The sequence below is a fragment of the Eptesicus fuscus genome, chromosome 17 (genome assembly GCF_027574615.1).
Source record: "Eptesicus fuscus isolate TK198812 chromosome 17, DD_ASM_mEF_20220401, whole genome shotgun sequence".
NCBI classification, from domain to species: domain Eukaryota; kingdom Metazoa; phylum Chordata; class Mammalia; order Chiroptera; family Vespertilionidae; genus Eptesicus; species Eptesicus fuscus.
In genome coordinates, this window is record NC_072489.1 from 58541615 (window position 1) to 58557284 (window position 15670).

The following is a 15670-nucleotide window of genomic DNA, read 5'->3' on the forward strand; positions in this document are numbered from 1 at the left end:
CTGTGCCGAGGAGGGGGTCGTGACGGTGGGCGGGTGGTGCCCTCAGTTTGCCTCCATCACGAGGGCGGCTCCTCAGCGGAGTGGGACCAGGATTCGGGGCCTGATGTACAGACGCGGGAGCCCCCAGAGAAGAAACGGCAAGAAGACACTGCGGGACTGGGAGCGCGAGGATTAACTCCCGTGAAATCCAGTGACATCTTCCGAGCTGCCCAGACGGCGCTCTGCAGGGTGGGGGTGAAATACACACGAAGAGGCTCCACGCTGCCTTCCCCGGACCCTCTCCCCAGCCCAGCACAGCCCAACACAGCCCAGCCCAGCCCAGCACAGCCCAGCCCAGCCAGCCCAGCCCAGCCCAGCCCAGCCCAGCCCAGCCCAGCCGCGCAGGCCAGAGAACAGAGCTGCAGACCCAGCCTCCTCGGGACCCTCCGACGTCCCCATGAAGCCCTCGCATTCGACAGGCGAACGCGATGACATGTTCCCTGTCGCTTTCCTAACAGCAAAGAGTCAACTTCCAGCGAAAACACAACCGAGCAAACATGTGAGGTGAACTCCGGATCTCCTCGGGTGTCTATGGGCCCAAACGCACAGGCCCCTTCCAGCTGGCTCGGCGTGAGGAGGTGCCAGGCCTGGCTGGCAGCTTCCTGCCCGGGGCACCGTCACCGCCCGGACACAGGGGTCTCCACATCGCTGAGCCTCTGGGGCCGTGAGCCAAGGGGCTGGGGGCCTCCTGCTGGGAACGCGGGCCGCCGGCCGCCGTTGAGTGAAGGGCCGGAGCGGGTGGGGCCCCTCCTGGGGAAAGGCGCGGACAAACGGACTGAAAGAGCCCCCTTTTCTAACGCAGGCTCACATGTTTCTCAGCACGACGCCTGCTCCACCGTAGGCCCCAGAAACAACGTATGGGGGAGCCGTGTCTGAGTTTACCGCGTAGCAGCGTTGGCCGTGGACAAGTAATGCGAACATACACACACACACGTTCTCCGGAGAACACGGCTGTTCGGTGTGATGCAGCCTCAGGCCGCGGCAGCAGCTCGAGAGAGAAAGGAGAAAGCAGGAACGCAGCGCGAGCCTCCCCGTCCGGGGGCCACTGCGGATGCTCGCCGAGCCAGCCTTCCCGGCAAACGCGTCCCAAAACGCCTGGAGAATTTTCAGATGAGGTGAGAGATGCACATCCAAAATTTTGAGCACTGTCGCTTTGATTCAAGAACGTTTAGTTTGCTCAGTGGTTAGAGCCTACCTCAGTTGGTGGCTTAATCCCTGGCCCCAGTCGGGGTGCATGTGCGGGAGGCAACCAATTGATCCGTCTCTCTCACATCGATGTTTCTCTCTTTCTCTCCCCCCCTCCTTCCTCCCCTTCACTCCCTCTAAAAAAATACAAACTAAAAATCAATGGGAAAAAATATCCTTGAGTGAGGATAAAAAAAAAAAAAAAGGACATTTAGTTATTGTATTTTAAGCGAAAGAGAAAGTCCTTACACGTTAAATAGCAACTTAAGAAGAGGAAGACGTAAGCCAGCCTAAGTCACTTGCACAAAACCGCTAACCCACCTCCTGCCTGGGTGTTACCGCCGGGCAGGGTAAGCGCACACGCAAACTCGGCAAAGAGCGGACCTGCCGTGTCTCGCCTGCGTGTTCAGCGAGGAGCAGCACGAGATAGGAGCATTTAAAAGCCTTTGGAAAAGGCACTTTTCTCACAACCTAATCCGGCGACGGAAGGAACATTCTGGAAGTCTCCCTCCGTGTCTGTATTCTGCATCCATGCACACCCCCAGAGCACGGCTTTCGGGGATCCCCTAGGTGACCAACTCGTTCAAACCCCCGTGCACAGCACGGAGTCTCGCGGGCTGGTGAGACGGACATTTCCACGCAGGCTCCCGCGGGGAGGCAGCGCGTTATTGACGTGGCGTTTCCGTCGTCACCACCTTCCCACGGCAGCAGCTTCCGGTCCTCAGGCGATGCCCTCACACACCAGAGCCCAGCACCTGGGCAAAGTGACTGGGCAGATCGCTCATTTCTAGCTGAAATGCACACTCGAACAGAAATGTATGATTCGCAGAGGTGGAGTGACTTTTTAAAAAATATATATTTTTATTGATTTGAGAGGAAGGGAGAGGGAGAGAGAGAGATAGAAACATCCATGATGAGAGAGAATCATTGCTTGGCTGCCTCCTTCATGCCCCCTACTGGGGATGGAGCCCACAACCCGGGCATGTGCCCTTGACCGGAATCGAACCCGGGACCTTCAGTCCACAAGTTGATGCTCTATCCACTGAACCAAATCAGCGAGGGTGTGACTTTTTTTAAAATTTCAAATAAATCTGTGAGAAAGGAGGCATACGATCCAGTCCGGGTCCTGGGAGCCATGCAGGTGGGTCCCTGGCTATTGCTGCCAGCATCCCCGCGGGGCAATCAGAACCCGGGTGACCTGGGCCCGGAAGGAGGAGGACAGGAGGGGAGCCCCCCAGCACCCACGAGGGCAAGGGCAACCCCAACCCGGACTCCCCTGGGCTCCGTGTTTCGTCTTCAAATATAAGTGGCTAATGCTGCGCTTTCTAACGATGCTTTCAAGGCAAAGCGAAGTTGAAATGCAACCTGGGCACCTGCATTGAAGAAAGCGGAAGGACACCTATTATTAGTGCCTGTCCCCGAACGGGCTTCCAGGATGAAATTCTTCTGCCCGGCCCGAGTGGCCCAGTGGCTGAGTGTCAACCTATGAACCAGGAGGTCAGGGTTCGATTCCCAGTCAGGGCACGTGTGCAGGTTGCGGGTTCGATCCCCAATGTGGGGCGTGCAGGAGGCAATGGATCCATGATTCTCTCTCATCATGGATGTTTCTCTCTCTCTCTCCTCTCCTCTCCCTTCCTCTCTGACATCAACAATAAGTCTATATCTCTAGATGATAAAAGTCTTTCGTTCTAGCTTTTTCTACTCAGCAGAAAGAGCCGTTCTATTTCGGGCGTGCCGCTGCTTGGAAGGGCGGAAGTCTCATATCAGAAATATCTGTTTCCTTTTTTCCCACGGCGCTTCCTAAAACCTAAAGGGAAACGTACCCTCAAGCTCTACGCTCAGGCCTGGTCTCCCCAAACTGAAGCCCCGCAGCTGCCTCGCTCCCCAGGCCTCCCTGCCCGGGGCAAAGCGGAAGGTCTTCGGCAGCTTCTTCATTTCGCGTTCAGTGGGTCGGACATCGCGGCAGCGTGGCCGTGGTTAGCGGTGCAGGCACCACACGGCCCCCCCCCCCCCAAAGACGTGGCTTCAGGTCTGTCCGAAGGAAGCCCGGTGTGAGCGCCCCCCAGCAGCAGGCGGGCTGGAGCGCGGCTGGCGGCGATGCCCGCCTTCTTGCTTAACGCCATTCCGTCCCGGCACCAGCCCCAGGCTCGCTTCCACGCTGTCCTGGGGATCGGAAGTGCGGTGTCCTGGGCACTTGCTTTGTGCCAAGGACGGTGCTAGGGAGTGGCAGACCCTGTGCCCGTCACTCCCCATCATGTCTGCCTCCTGTGAAGACGCACCGGCGGGTCCCCGGGACGGTTCTGTGCGGACTCCGAGCGGCTCCTGGGCCCCATGATGCCCGGGAGGCACCACCCTCCAGTGAGGATGAAACACAAAACAAGGCAGGTCCGTCCTCAGCAGCTTCTCCAGGGCCGCCCGCCCCGCCTCCCGCCTCGGTGACTTGGATGACACGTCAGTTGTCTGCAAACCCATTTCTTTTCTCAAGAGGCCGCTTCTCATTCATTTCCTGGTGACAAGGAGTTTCTGAAACAATCACGGAAAACCATCTCAGCCTGCACCCGGATCTGAGATCTCTCTTAACCGCCCCCCCCCCCCCCCGGGGGCCATTGTTCCCCGTTGCCATGGTGATGCTGCAGCGTCACTGCCGGGTCCCACTGGGTCTCTCAGCAGCCACGGCCCTCGCTTCCATCGAACCGTTTGCTCCCCGAAAACAAACACTTGGCCGTGCTAACGTCCCGTGAACTCTGATCTTCGTCCCCCGGCGGTGATGGTCGGGCACAGCTGACGTAGAGAGCAATTATTTTTATTGATTTCAGGGAGGAAGGGAGAGGGAGAGAGAAACATCAGTGATGAGAGAGACTCATCCATCGGCTGCCTCCACGGGCTGCCTCCTGCACGCCCCACACTGGGGATCGAGCCCGCAGCCCGGGCCTGTGCCCTGACTGGGAATCGAACCGTGACCTCCCGGTTCATGGGTCACTAGCAACACCAGCCAGCTGGACAGTGAATTAAAACAAGAAGACACATCTTAAAATACCTCCATTCACTCCCTTCCCTTAACTTTCGGGGAGTTTCTTACTACGTCCAATGACCTGAGAAATGTTTTTTTTTTTTTTTACAAAACGTGAAAGTAAGAGGCCTGGGAGTGAGGAACTGGACGTGTTCACCGCTGGGCGTTCACGTGAACTGGCCGTTTTGGAAGCAACAGCACAGTTCCACTTCGCTTTTAACCTGTGAGTCAGGCACACACACCGACGTGCACGTATACTAATTCCCGAGGTCTCCCACTTGTAACGTTTGGATTAAAGAGAAAAGACAGGTGCCCTCGCTGGTCTGGCTCAGTGGTTAGAGTGTCGGCCTCGGACCGAAGGGTCGCGGGCTCAATTCCTGGTCAAGGGCACGCACCTCGGTTGCAGGCTGGATCCCCGGCTCAGGGCTGGCATGTGCAGGAGGCAACCAATTGATGTGTTTCTCTCGCATCCATGTTTCTCTCTCTCCCTCTCCCCCCTCCCTTCGTTCTCTCTGAAAATCAACGGGAAAACTGTCCTCAGGTGAGGATTAAAACGTAAAAGCAGACAGACATGCCCAGGGGCCTCCTGAGGCCTGGTCTCCTAAGGGCTGGCCCAGTCAGGTGCTGACCTCGCCCTGAACTCCAGGCGGCTGGTCCTCCGAGGTTCCAGCCCTGGCGTCCGGGTGGTGGGATGGTGCCCAGCTCTTAAGAGCCGCCTCGGAGGAGGGACGTGGAGGATCACCTTCGCGGCCCGTGGCGGCCCGTGGAGCACGTGGCTTCATGGCCTTACCTTCCGAGCACACGCGAGCTGACGTGGGCACTCGGGGCCAGCAGCCGGCTGTCCTCAGCGCCTGCCGCACACGGTCCCGAGGGCTGGCCTGCCTCCTGGGAGCCGGCGCCCACAAGAGGGATTGGCCACCTGGACTGCACTCCAGAGGCCGCCCTAAGGAAAAGGGGGGTCCGTAACGAACGCCACAGGCCAAGGAAAATGTCCGATCCACGCGTGGCCCCTTCATAACGATAGCCTGAGCTGGGGCTCACGCCCTCCGGTCTTCGCTCTGACCCCGTGTTTGCTTGGCTTTCGCTTTGTTTTCCTTTTCTCTCTTTCTTCTTGGCTCCCCGCTCGGAAGGCTGCCAGGCTGGGCGAGGAGAGGGCTGTTGGCTCAGGGACTGAAAGCGGCTTTCTGTCCGGGAAGGAATGCCGTGTCCGTGGGGGCCTCGGCCGCCGCCCGCCCGCCAGCACCAATAGGCACCCTGCTCACAGCACCCACTCCCCGAGAGGGGGCGCCGGGCATTAGGGAACCCGCAGCAGGGCGCACGGCCGGTGCTGAGCGTGGAGCCTGCGTGCATGGTGGGGTGCGTGGTGGGGTGTGTGGTGGGGTGCGTGGTGGGGCTGCCTGCACCCCCCTGCCTCCTCCTTCCCCGGGACGAAGGTTTCAGAGCTCGGCTGCAGATGTGGAATGAGCCCGAGGCTGGAGGCTGGGACGGGTGCCCGATGGGTGGATGGGAATCGGCAGGCATGGGTTCCAGGCTCCGGGGCCACAGTTAGAAAAACTGGGGGCGTCTCGGGGGTAGATGCTGAGCGACTGCATGGCTGGAGTCCTGAGCGATTGGAATGGATAATGATCCAAAGTCAGTCTGAGGCAGGACGAGGCGGGGCACCCACGGGTGTGCCCCCCAAGCCTGCCCCGCCCGCCCCACATCCTCTCTCGCCGTGTTTTTGGCTGTGGAAGGAACGGCTTCACCAGGCCAGGTATGGAGATCCCCGCGTACGGCCTGCCACGGGAATGGGGTTCCTCGCCCGTGGACCGCCTCGGTGAAGCGCAGGCGCAGGTGCGTGATGCCGGACGGCAGCCCCGGCGCGGCATGTCCTTCTTCGAGGATCGCCTCCCTCCACAGAACCGGCACCAGTCCCGCCCCGTGTCCACTCGGGGAAGCACCGGGACCCGGCATTCGGGAATGACCGTGAGCGCTGGTCCCGGCAGCGAGAGGACCACGCCTGGACTGTCCCGGGAGACCAGCCTCCAGCGCACCGGGGCAGGGCCGGCGGCTTGCTGACCTCGCAGACAGCGCCTGTGTTTGGACGTGTGGGAAACAGGTGTGTGCGTGGCTGAGCGTGAACACAGACCGAATGCTGCCGAGGCTGTGAGCACGATTCGGGCCCCGGCAACTTCCCTGTCGTGCTCAGCAAACCCGCCCGACCCCACGCGGCGCTTGTTCAGGCAGCCGGCTGTGCCGTCAGGGAGGGGGTCGAGCAATGGCAGCATCGCCGGGGACGCGGCTCCCACGCGGGTGTTTACCGCCGCCTCCTGCAGGACGCTGTCTAGGGGACCACAGAAGCCTGGCTCCGTCCAGGTCCCTCCACCTCCTGCAGGACGCTGTCTAGGGGACCACAGAAGCCTGGCTCCGTCCAGGTCCCGCCACCTCCTGCAGGACGCTGTCTAGGGGACCACAGAAGCCTGGCTCCGTCCAGGTCCCGCCGCCTCCTGCAGGACGCTGTCTAGGGGACCACAGAAGCCTGGCTCCGTCCAGGTCCCTCCACCTCCTGCAGGACGCTGTCTAGGGGACCACAGAAGGCCTGGCTCCGTCCAGGTCCCGCCGCCAGCCGCTCCAGGCCGTCCGCGAGGCCCCAGCTGGGCAGCTCTGTGCTGCTGGTCTGGCCCACGGACCCTGAGCGTTAGGCGCCTCTGGAACCCACCACGCCCTTTACACAGAGGCCCTAGCAGTCCACCGAGGGCAAAGCAGGTGCTTGAACTTGGTCTCCTGGCTGCCACACGCACGTTGGGGCGAGCCCACCTCATTAACGGGGGGTCGGGGGCCCTGTCTCATGAGTGGACTTCTGTGATTCCCTCATCCTCAGCACTCACCACCCCGCACCCGGGGAGGCATGCTGGGTTCCCCTGTCTGAGGAGAGAGCGCAGATGGTGCGGGTGGAGACGCCCCGGGGACCAGCCTGTCTCTCGGGAAGGGGGTGGGGAGGTCTGTCGGGTGTCCGCGCTCTGCTCTGACGGGGCCACGGGGTGGGGGTCCGAGTCATTCTTCTCAGCGCACAGACCTACAGCTGAGAGCAGGTCCTTGTCTCAGACTCAACCTGTGATTGATGGGACACACCCCCTTTTTCAAGACATGGCATTTCCGCGCTCGGAGGCGCTCTGATGGGTGGGGGGTCCCTTAGCTCTTAGGAATCCTGGGGGTGGGGGGCAGGAGAGAGAACCCCCATCAAAAAACAAAATCAAACCCGGCCGGGGTGGCTCAGCCGTGAACCAAGAGGTCTCCGGTTCGATTCCCGGTCAGGGCACATGCCGGGTTGTGGACTCGATCCCCATAGGGGCGTGCAGGAGGCATCTGATCGATGATGCTGCTCTCTCATTGATGTTTCTCTCTCTCTCCCCCTCTCCCTTCCACTCTGAAACCAATAAAAATCTCAGAAACAAAACAAAACCACCCACCACTGTGACAGGTCTGCGGAGAGAGAGACGGCAGGAGAAAGGAGAAAGCTTTTCCCCGCTTTTCTGACCAGGAGAGCCAGCCTTTCGTGGAGCCGGCGGTTCATCGTAAGTGCCGCCCCAGGCGCTGGAGACGGCAGACGGCGTCCTCAGCGTCCTCTGCCTCCTCCGACTCCATCCGCTCTCCCCGCCCAGCCATTCACTGGCCCCTCATTCACCAGCCGCCGCGGAGGCCTGAGGTCGGCCAGGTGCGCGCGGGGCCAGGGGTTCACAGACAACTGGGACGCGGCTGTCCTCCGGGCTGACACCCCCCACCTTCACAGGCAGGCAGGGGGCCAGTCGCACGGCCTGGTCCCGCTCCCCTGGCCAGGCTCCAAGCCAGCATCCATTTCCAGTTCCGTGTCACACGTCACAGACATCACGGTGACAGCAGAGAGGAGGAGTTGGAAGGAAATCTGCCCTCCTGACAGACAGCTGCGCGGACTGCTCTCCATCATGGGGCCACTCTGCCAAGATGAGTACCTACTTCTCCTTACACCACGCCCTCGAAGGCAGCCCTCGCCATGGACGTAAGGAGCTCAGACGCACCGTCGGGGGCTGAGACCCGCTGTGACGGGCTCCGGCCTCACAGAACCTGGGATCCCAGCAGAAATGTCTACGAGCCGTTTCCTCAGGCGTCGGCACGTCTAGGTTCATCCGGCCACGGGGCCGTGACGAGGGGCGATGTCACACTTTTTCAAATTCCCAAGGACTCTGCTGTGGCCCTTGGACAGGGACATTTTTATAAAACGCGTGCAGCCTCGGTGAGATGAAACAGTGAAGCGTTCTGAGCTCTTTCGGAGGAGTTTCAGGAAGGGGTCAATCCGTTCTGGTGACTAATGAGGCCCTTTGCGCCGTGATCACTAACGCCGGAGCCGGTACTCGGGTTGCTGGTGCGATACCAGGGCTTCTGACCAGGTACCCGGGCTCCTGGAGGAGGTCCCTGGATTTCAGACTCGGTACCTGGTTTCCGGTGGTGGCCCGTCGGCAGATGAAGCAGTTGAGGCTGCTGGGCCGGTGAGCATCTGGCCTTCCCCAGGGCTGGGGACCGGTGAGCAGCACCCCGACAAAGGGTGGTCTCCTCTCCGGGGACACCAGCTCCAGGAGCCCTGAGCCCAGGCCTCAGAGTCGGTGAGAAACAGTTCATCTTGAAAGAAAAGCACTCCCTCTACCCCCACCTGCTACCCCTGTATGTACTTTATTATTATTTTTAAATATATTGTTATTGATTTCAGAGAGGAAGGGAGAGGGAGAGAAACATCAATGATGAGAGAGACTCATGGATTGCCTGCCTCCTGCATGTCCCCCACTGGGGATCGAGCCCGCAACCTGGGCATGTGCCCTTGGCTGGAATCGAACCCGGGACCCTCAGTCCGCAGGCTGATGCTGTATCCACTGAGCCGCACCGGCCAGGGCCGGGGCCCCGTCTTGGTAGTCAGAAGGCTAGAGCCTTGCAGAGGTGGGCGACTCAGGAGAAGGGGGCACCTTGGGAGACGGGCGACTTCATTGAATCCACGGGGCGAGTGAGGCTCGAGGTCGGGCCTCCTGACCCCGGGGTCACCCTTCACTCTCACCCCGCTGCTTTGCGGACCCTGTTGTTTCTACCAGGCTGACTCCATAGAGCAGGCCGCCTCCCCGCTGCCCCCCCAAATCATCCTGTTGTTCTCTGACTTGCACCATCTCCTGCCCCACTGGACCTCTCCGCCTCTGCATGCCCATCGTCCCGGTGGCCTGGGCCAGGCTGGGCGGGACGGGTCACCGGATGGATGGATGGGTGGATGGCCGCTCCCTCCCTCCTCTGAGGGGCGGGGCTGAGGGGAGGTGACGCCTGAGATGAGCTAACGCTCTTGGCAGCCAAGGCGACCCCCGGGGTTGACTGTCCAGCGAGGCCGTGCACCAGATCCCAGCTGGGCGGACAGGCCACTCGGAGTAAACAGAGCGGACGGGAGGAAGCGTGACACGCACGGCGTGGAAACTGATTGTGTCCCGGCTTCCGCTGGGGAAGCGACCGCACGGCGCCCAAGTGGAACGGGCTTGCCGAGACGTGAAAAAACGTTAAAAAATCACACAACTTTCGAAGCCATCTCGCTAGAAAGCAACATTTGGGGTATCTGACGGGGCACCGGCTCCTCCAGGGAGAACAGGGGGGTCGCGGGATGAGACCCTCACTGCCATTTCCTCGGAGCCTGGAAATGTCCCCACGCCCCGCGCCCCCACGCTCCGAGGACTGCAGCGCTCAGGCTACGATTAAAAATAATTCCTCAAAGGAAACAGGGCTTGCCCGGCTGGCGTGGCTCCTGAACCAGGTCACGTTCGATTCCCGGTCAGGGCACAGGCCCGGGTTGTAGGCTCGATCCCCCGGTGGGGCGTGCAGGAGGCAGCGATGGATGATTTTCTTGCATCACGGATGTTCCTATCTCTTTCTCCCTCTCCCTTCCTCTCTGGAATCAATAAAAATGTATTTAAAAAAAAATAAAGGAAACATGACTTAATCCTCAGCTCAAAAACAGACAGCCCTGGGTAGTGAATCACTCATTAAAAATTCAATAAATCCACCCCCGACGGGAAACTGCATCACAGAACGTCAGGTGGCTTCGCCCTGGAAGGAAGCAACCGTGGGCGCTGGAAACAGGGAGGATTCTGAATGGATCCCGCTCCCACTGAGCCCCCGGGCCGGGCCGACTCCCTCCAGCCACGCACACGCCTGGCCTGTCTTTCACTGAGAGCTCCCGGGAAGAGGGGGGCGGGCACTGGGGGTTTCCATGGTTTCCGACCAGATGAAGTGATCTGCCTTCCCGGGAGCCACTTCTTCATGGTCAAGGACACGCTCCCGGCCCCCCAGAACCCCGCGGGCAGGACCTCAGAACAGCAGGCAAAGGGCCTTTGCTCCATTAACGGATGCGCCTGCTCACGTGTTCACATCAACGCCCGGGGACCCCCAGCCGTCCCTTCCTGCCTTCCTGCCACATCTCGGAAAGCAAAACCCTCCTTTTCCCTTAGCACACCCTCCTTCCCGGACCTGCCTCCTTTGGAAGGAGTGGGCCAGCACCTGCATCTAAGACACAGGGACGAGAAAACGCCCCAGGCGGCTTTCGAAGTGGGGCGCACAAAACAGGGCCGTTCCCCGGACACGCGGCACCCCACAAGGGAAGGCGGCGGCACGTGGAACAGGGACGTTCCACGGACACGCTGCACACACAGCCGTGGCTGCTTTGGGGCTTTTCTGCTGTGAGCTCAAAACCCAGAGAACCCCCCCCCCCCGGGGGTCACAGAACTCGATGCCTTGAAGAGAACTGTGACTGTTCGCGCCGCCTTTTACTTTATAGACAGAGGAGGGGTGGCTCGGGCCGGGCTGAGTCATTCAGCGCTGGAGAACTGAGCTCTGTTTCTTTTTTTTAAAATATATTTTATTGATTTTTTACAGAGAGGAAGGGAGAGGGAGAGAGAGCCAGAAACATCGATGAGAGAGAAACATCGATCAGCTGCCTCCTGCACGCCCCCCACTGGGGATGGGCCCGCAACCAAGGCACATGCCCTTGACCAGAATCGAACCCGGGACCCTTCAGTTCGCAGGCCGACGCTCTATCCCCTGAGCCACACCGGTCAGGGCTGAGGTCTGTTTCTGCCCACTCCTTCTTCTAGGCTCCTGCGCAAACACACCATCAGAACTGGGATCTCCGACCTCGTTTCTCAGGAGCGTGCGCAGCCCGGAGCCTGCGGGAGGTACACGCCGCCGGGTGGGCGGGTGCACGGACCGGCTGCGGGCCAGGCGGTGGGAAGGAAGCCTGGTGCGTGTGTGAAGAGAGATTAGGCACTGGATTGGCCAGCAGATCACACCCGGAAACAGTTCGGAAGCCTGGCCAAGATCAGCTCGGGAAATCGGGAAGTCGTTCCAAAATACAATTACTGCCCGTGAGCGTGTGCAGAAGCGTCCACGGGACAGGCTCCTGTTCGTTAACACGCTCTATGCCTGGAATAGCTGCAAGGCGGTACCTTTCATAACGGAGAATGTTATTTTCTTTCGGCTGGCGGTGCCTCCCTTTGGGGGAGGGAGGAGAGGACCTGGCGCGGCGCAGGGGGCCCCGGGCCCACGGCCCACCGGCCTGTGTCCTCACCATCAGGGTGGAGGTGAGAATCACAAGTCCACGGCCTCCGGGCGCCTCGGAGGCCCAAGCCGGACAGGGAGCTCGAGCGGCTCCGTAAACTCCCAGGTGTGCCCCCTGCCCGCGTGGGGTCCTGAGTGCGGTTTATCTTTCCAGCATGAGGCCTCTCATTTAGGCTATCTGGAAAAACAGGAAAGAGATCAAGTCCTGTTTTTTGTGACTAAATCTTTCCACCAACATGGCGTGTTTAAAAAAGGAGTTTCTCTGCAGCAGCATGGCAACGTGGGAGCTTTACAGAAGTACCATTTCTGATAGCAGATCCATCCTTACAGAGCTGTTTGAACTCATTGGAATACGTCAACATACTGTTTTTAAGTTGTTAGAATTCAATAAGCCCCGTCATAAAATAACACAAATGCAAGTTTTGGGGTGTTTATATTTTTTTGCTTATTCTCACTTCTATTCAAAGCCAAGAGAAGAAAAGCAACTCAGGGAATCCATCATGCAACTGGCTTTAGTTCAGTAACGCCACAGGCGTCTCTCCTTTCCCCACATTTTAGATACTTCGCACTAAACTCTGCACCATAATAAGCAGGTTTAACATATACATCTATATCTATCTATCTATACACACACATACACTGAGTGGCCAGATTATTATGATCTCTGAACACATAATAATCTGGCCACTCAGTGTATATCCTATATAATAAAAGGCTAATATGCAAATTGTCCCCTCAACTAGGAGTTCGACCAGCAGGCAGGCCGGCCAACCACCCATGTCCCCTCCCCCTGGCCAGGCTGGCTGGACTCCACCCATGCACGAACTCATGCACCGGGCCTCTAATACACACACGCACACACACACACACACACACACACACACACTGAGTGGCCAGATTATTACGCATTCAGAGATCATAATAATCTGGCCGCTCAGTATATAACCCATATAATAAAGAGCTAATATGCTAATTAGACTGAACAGATCGACCATCCAGATGACCTTCCGGATGAGGCCGGGGCCGCCAGGGGCTGCGAGGGCCGAGCCCCTTGCATGAATATATATATTTGTATTAATTTCAGACAGGAAAGGAAGGGAGAGAGAGATAGAAACATCAATGATGACAGAATCATTGATCGGCTGCCTCCTGCACGCCCCTGACTGGGAATCGAGCCCACAATCTGGGCATGTGCCCTGACCAGGAATCGAACCGTGACCTCTTGATTCATAGGTCAACTCTCAACCACTGAGCTACACTGGCTGGGCCTGATAAGCAGTTTTAAAAAACCATTTCCAATCGGCAGTTTTGAAGCCGAACGCATCTAATATCCTGTAGCTCAATGTCCCGATGCACACAGGGACGCCCCCAGCGGATGGGGCAGGAGCTGGGGAGAGTCCCTGAAGCCAGGGGATTGGCTCACACACCTTCCCTTTGCCCCGGAACTCATTCCCGAGCCCGTGTCTCGGTGGGTCTGAGAAACCTCTCTGTGACTCACACCGAAAAGGCTCTATCAATCCCTGCCCTCACGCAGGGTGGGTGATGCCGCCTCCTGGGGGTCCTCCGGGCCTGCAGCTGACGACACCATCTGCTCCTACCAGGTGAGGACAGCCTTGCACCCGGCACGCCGGCCCGCCCTGTGGCCCTGAACACGGGCTCCCCGGCCACCAGCTCCCTGACCCCTGCCCTGGCGCCTCCCACTTTCTCACCACGTCCCGGGACCCACAGTGCACGTCACGGGTCCTGTGGCTAAGGACAATGGGAGGGCGTCTGGATGATAGAAATAGGAGATGTCCGGCTTCACAGGGGCGGGGTGTTGATGTGTGCGGCCAGCCCAGGGCCCCACAATGGTCGGGGACTGTTTTCCTCCGAGCCGGGCCTGCCCCCGGGTTCCTGGCGGCCTGACAGCCAGCAGCCCAGGCAGTGCCTGGCAGAGCCGGGACCACAGGGTTTCCTGCGGCCACACCCAGATTTCCTGCTGGGCTGGGCGAGGCTCACCCACCGCTGGCCAATTTCTCCCTCCCCAGAGCTGCCCGGCCGCGGAGTCCTGGAGCCCACGCCTACAGGCCTTATCGCCTGCAGCCACCGCGTGAACCCTCACAAGAAGGCTCTCCTCGGAGCTCCCCTTTACCTCTCGTGCTCCTGGGGCGTCCCCGGGGGACCATCCTGGCCGGCGACAATCCATGCTTCCCTGCCTGTGGCTGCCACGGGGTCTCTGGAAGGAGGATTCCGGCTCTGAGCTGGGCCTGCTGGGAGCTGGGGCCGGCCGTGGGTTTATATAGGGAAGCTGTGTCCTGTGCCCCCCGCCCCCCCAGGGGAAACTGTGACTGCTCGTGCCCAGGCCTCGGTGCCTGACGAACCATGACGCAGCAGAGTCCTTTCGGGGCGTCTTGGAAGAACGTGGGGACTTTCCTGGGGGTGGGATGGAAGTGGAAGTAAAAGGATGAGTGAGTCTGCCTGTCGCCAGCAGATCCAGGAACATTCCTCTCGGTGGCTGGCGGCTTCCTCTCACCCCGTCTCCCGGGAGACTCACTGCTCTGGGGGGAGGAAGGCTTTTTGCTCAGAAAGGAAACCGTGGGATCCAAGGAAGCTAGTAAAAGCCCGGACCGGCCAAGGAAGGAAGCGGGCCGGACGCCGCGGCGAGTTTTCAGAGCTTCGTGCTGCGCACCCCCCACGCTTTTCCGCAGACCCGGCGCAGGCCCGGAGCGCGGCGGTCAGCGGGAGCGAGCCTGGCCGAGGCGGGCGGGGGCCGAGTGGCCCTCCGGCCGCTGCAGAACACACCTCATTGAAAAACTTTCAGATTCTTTCTTCTTCCTTCCTGCCGTGGTGGCCACGCAGACCAAGTTCAAGGAGGAAAAATGACTCGGAGGACAAAGGTCACCCGTGTTCAAACGGATGGAGGAGGCAGCACGGAACGTTCCGGAGGGCAAGGCTGGTGAATGAACGTCCCTGGTTAAATTTAAAATCAAATTCGTGTCATTTGATAGTAGCCCTTGATGTAGTTTTCTTTTGTTCCTTTGGTACTGCCACGAGCCACAGTGAGAGTCAAGACACCCTTTGGGATAACCAGGTAACGCCTCAGAGAGCCTGGGGCAGAGATCTCAACCTGAATTCTGTGCCTTCCACACAGTCTTGATTCTGAAATTCCATCGCATTATTTAAATACCATGCGCCTGAGAGCCACGGACTGGCCAACAGTCTCCCGTGAGGGAACTGTGGTCATATCAGATGATCAATAAGAACTATAGCATTACTTCCGAAGCTTATTTTTAAATACAGATTTTTTTTTTTTAAAAAAGGAAAAATACGAGAATGAGTGGCTGTGCTGAAAAGACTCCTCTGAATCCAGTTTAAGTGGGAAAATTTCTGACTCTTTAAAAACGTTCAATTATTGCCGAAACCGGTTTGGCTCAGTGGATAGAGCGTCGGCCTGCGGACTGAAAAGTCCCAGGTTCGATTCCGGTCAAGGGCATGTACCTTGGTTGCGGGCACATCCCCAGTAGGGGTTGTGCAAGAGGCAGCTGATCGGTGTTTCTCTATCATCGATGTTTCTAACTCTCTCTCCCTCTCCCTTCCTCTCTGTAAAAAATCAACAAAATATATTAAAAATAAATAAATAAATAAAATAAAAACGTTCAATTATTAGCATAGTGTTGGTTTATTTACTGGAAGATGAGGGATCATGGCTAGGAAGGGAAAGCCCATTGCTCTCCACGGGGTCCCGGCATACACACTGCTGCCCAGGTGAACGCCTCCTTTAACAGTTGAAAGCAATTGCCATACTTCCGAGATGGTGTTAATAATAGCAATGTTCCGTGCTGACTCTGAGTCACCTCACTTCAGTGT

At 58.8% G+C, this 15670-nt stretch overlaps 1 protein-coding gene across 1 annotated transcript in view; it reads right to left on the bottom strand.

Moving 5' to 3' along the window:
• The window catches only part of PTPRE (protein tyrosine phosphatase receptor type E), a 67247-nt gene extending 53187 nt beyond the window's left edge, over nucleotides 1-14060 (bottom strand). The window contains exon 1 of the mRNA XM_054728677.1: nucleotides 13956-14060. The gene's annotated coding sequence lies outside the window, so the exon portion shown is untranslated. The remainder of the gene's footprint in view (nucleotides 1-13955) is intronic.
• Between the last annotated feature and the right edge of the window lie 1610 nt (nucleotides 14061-15670).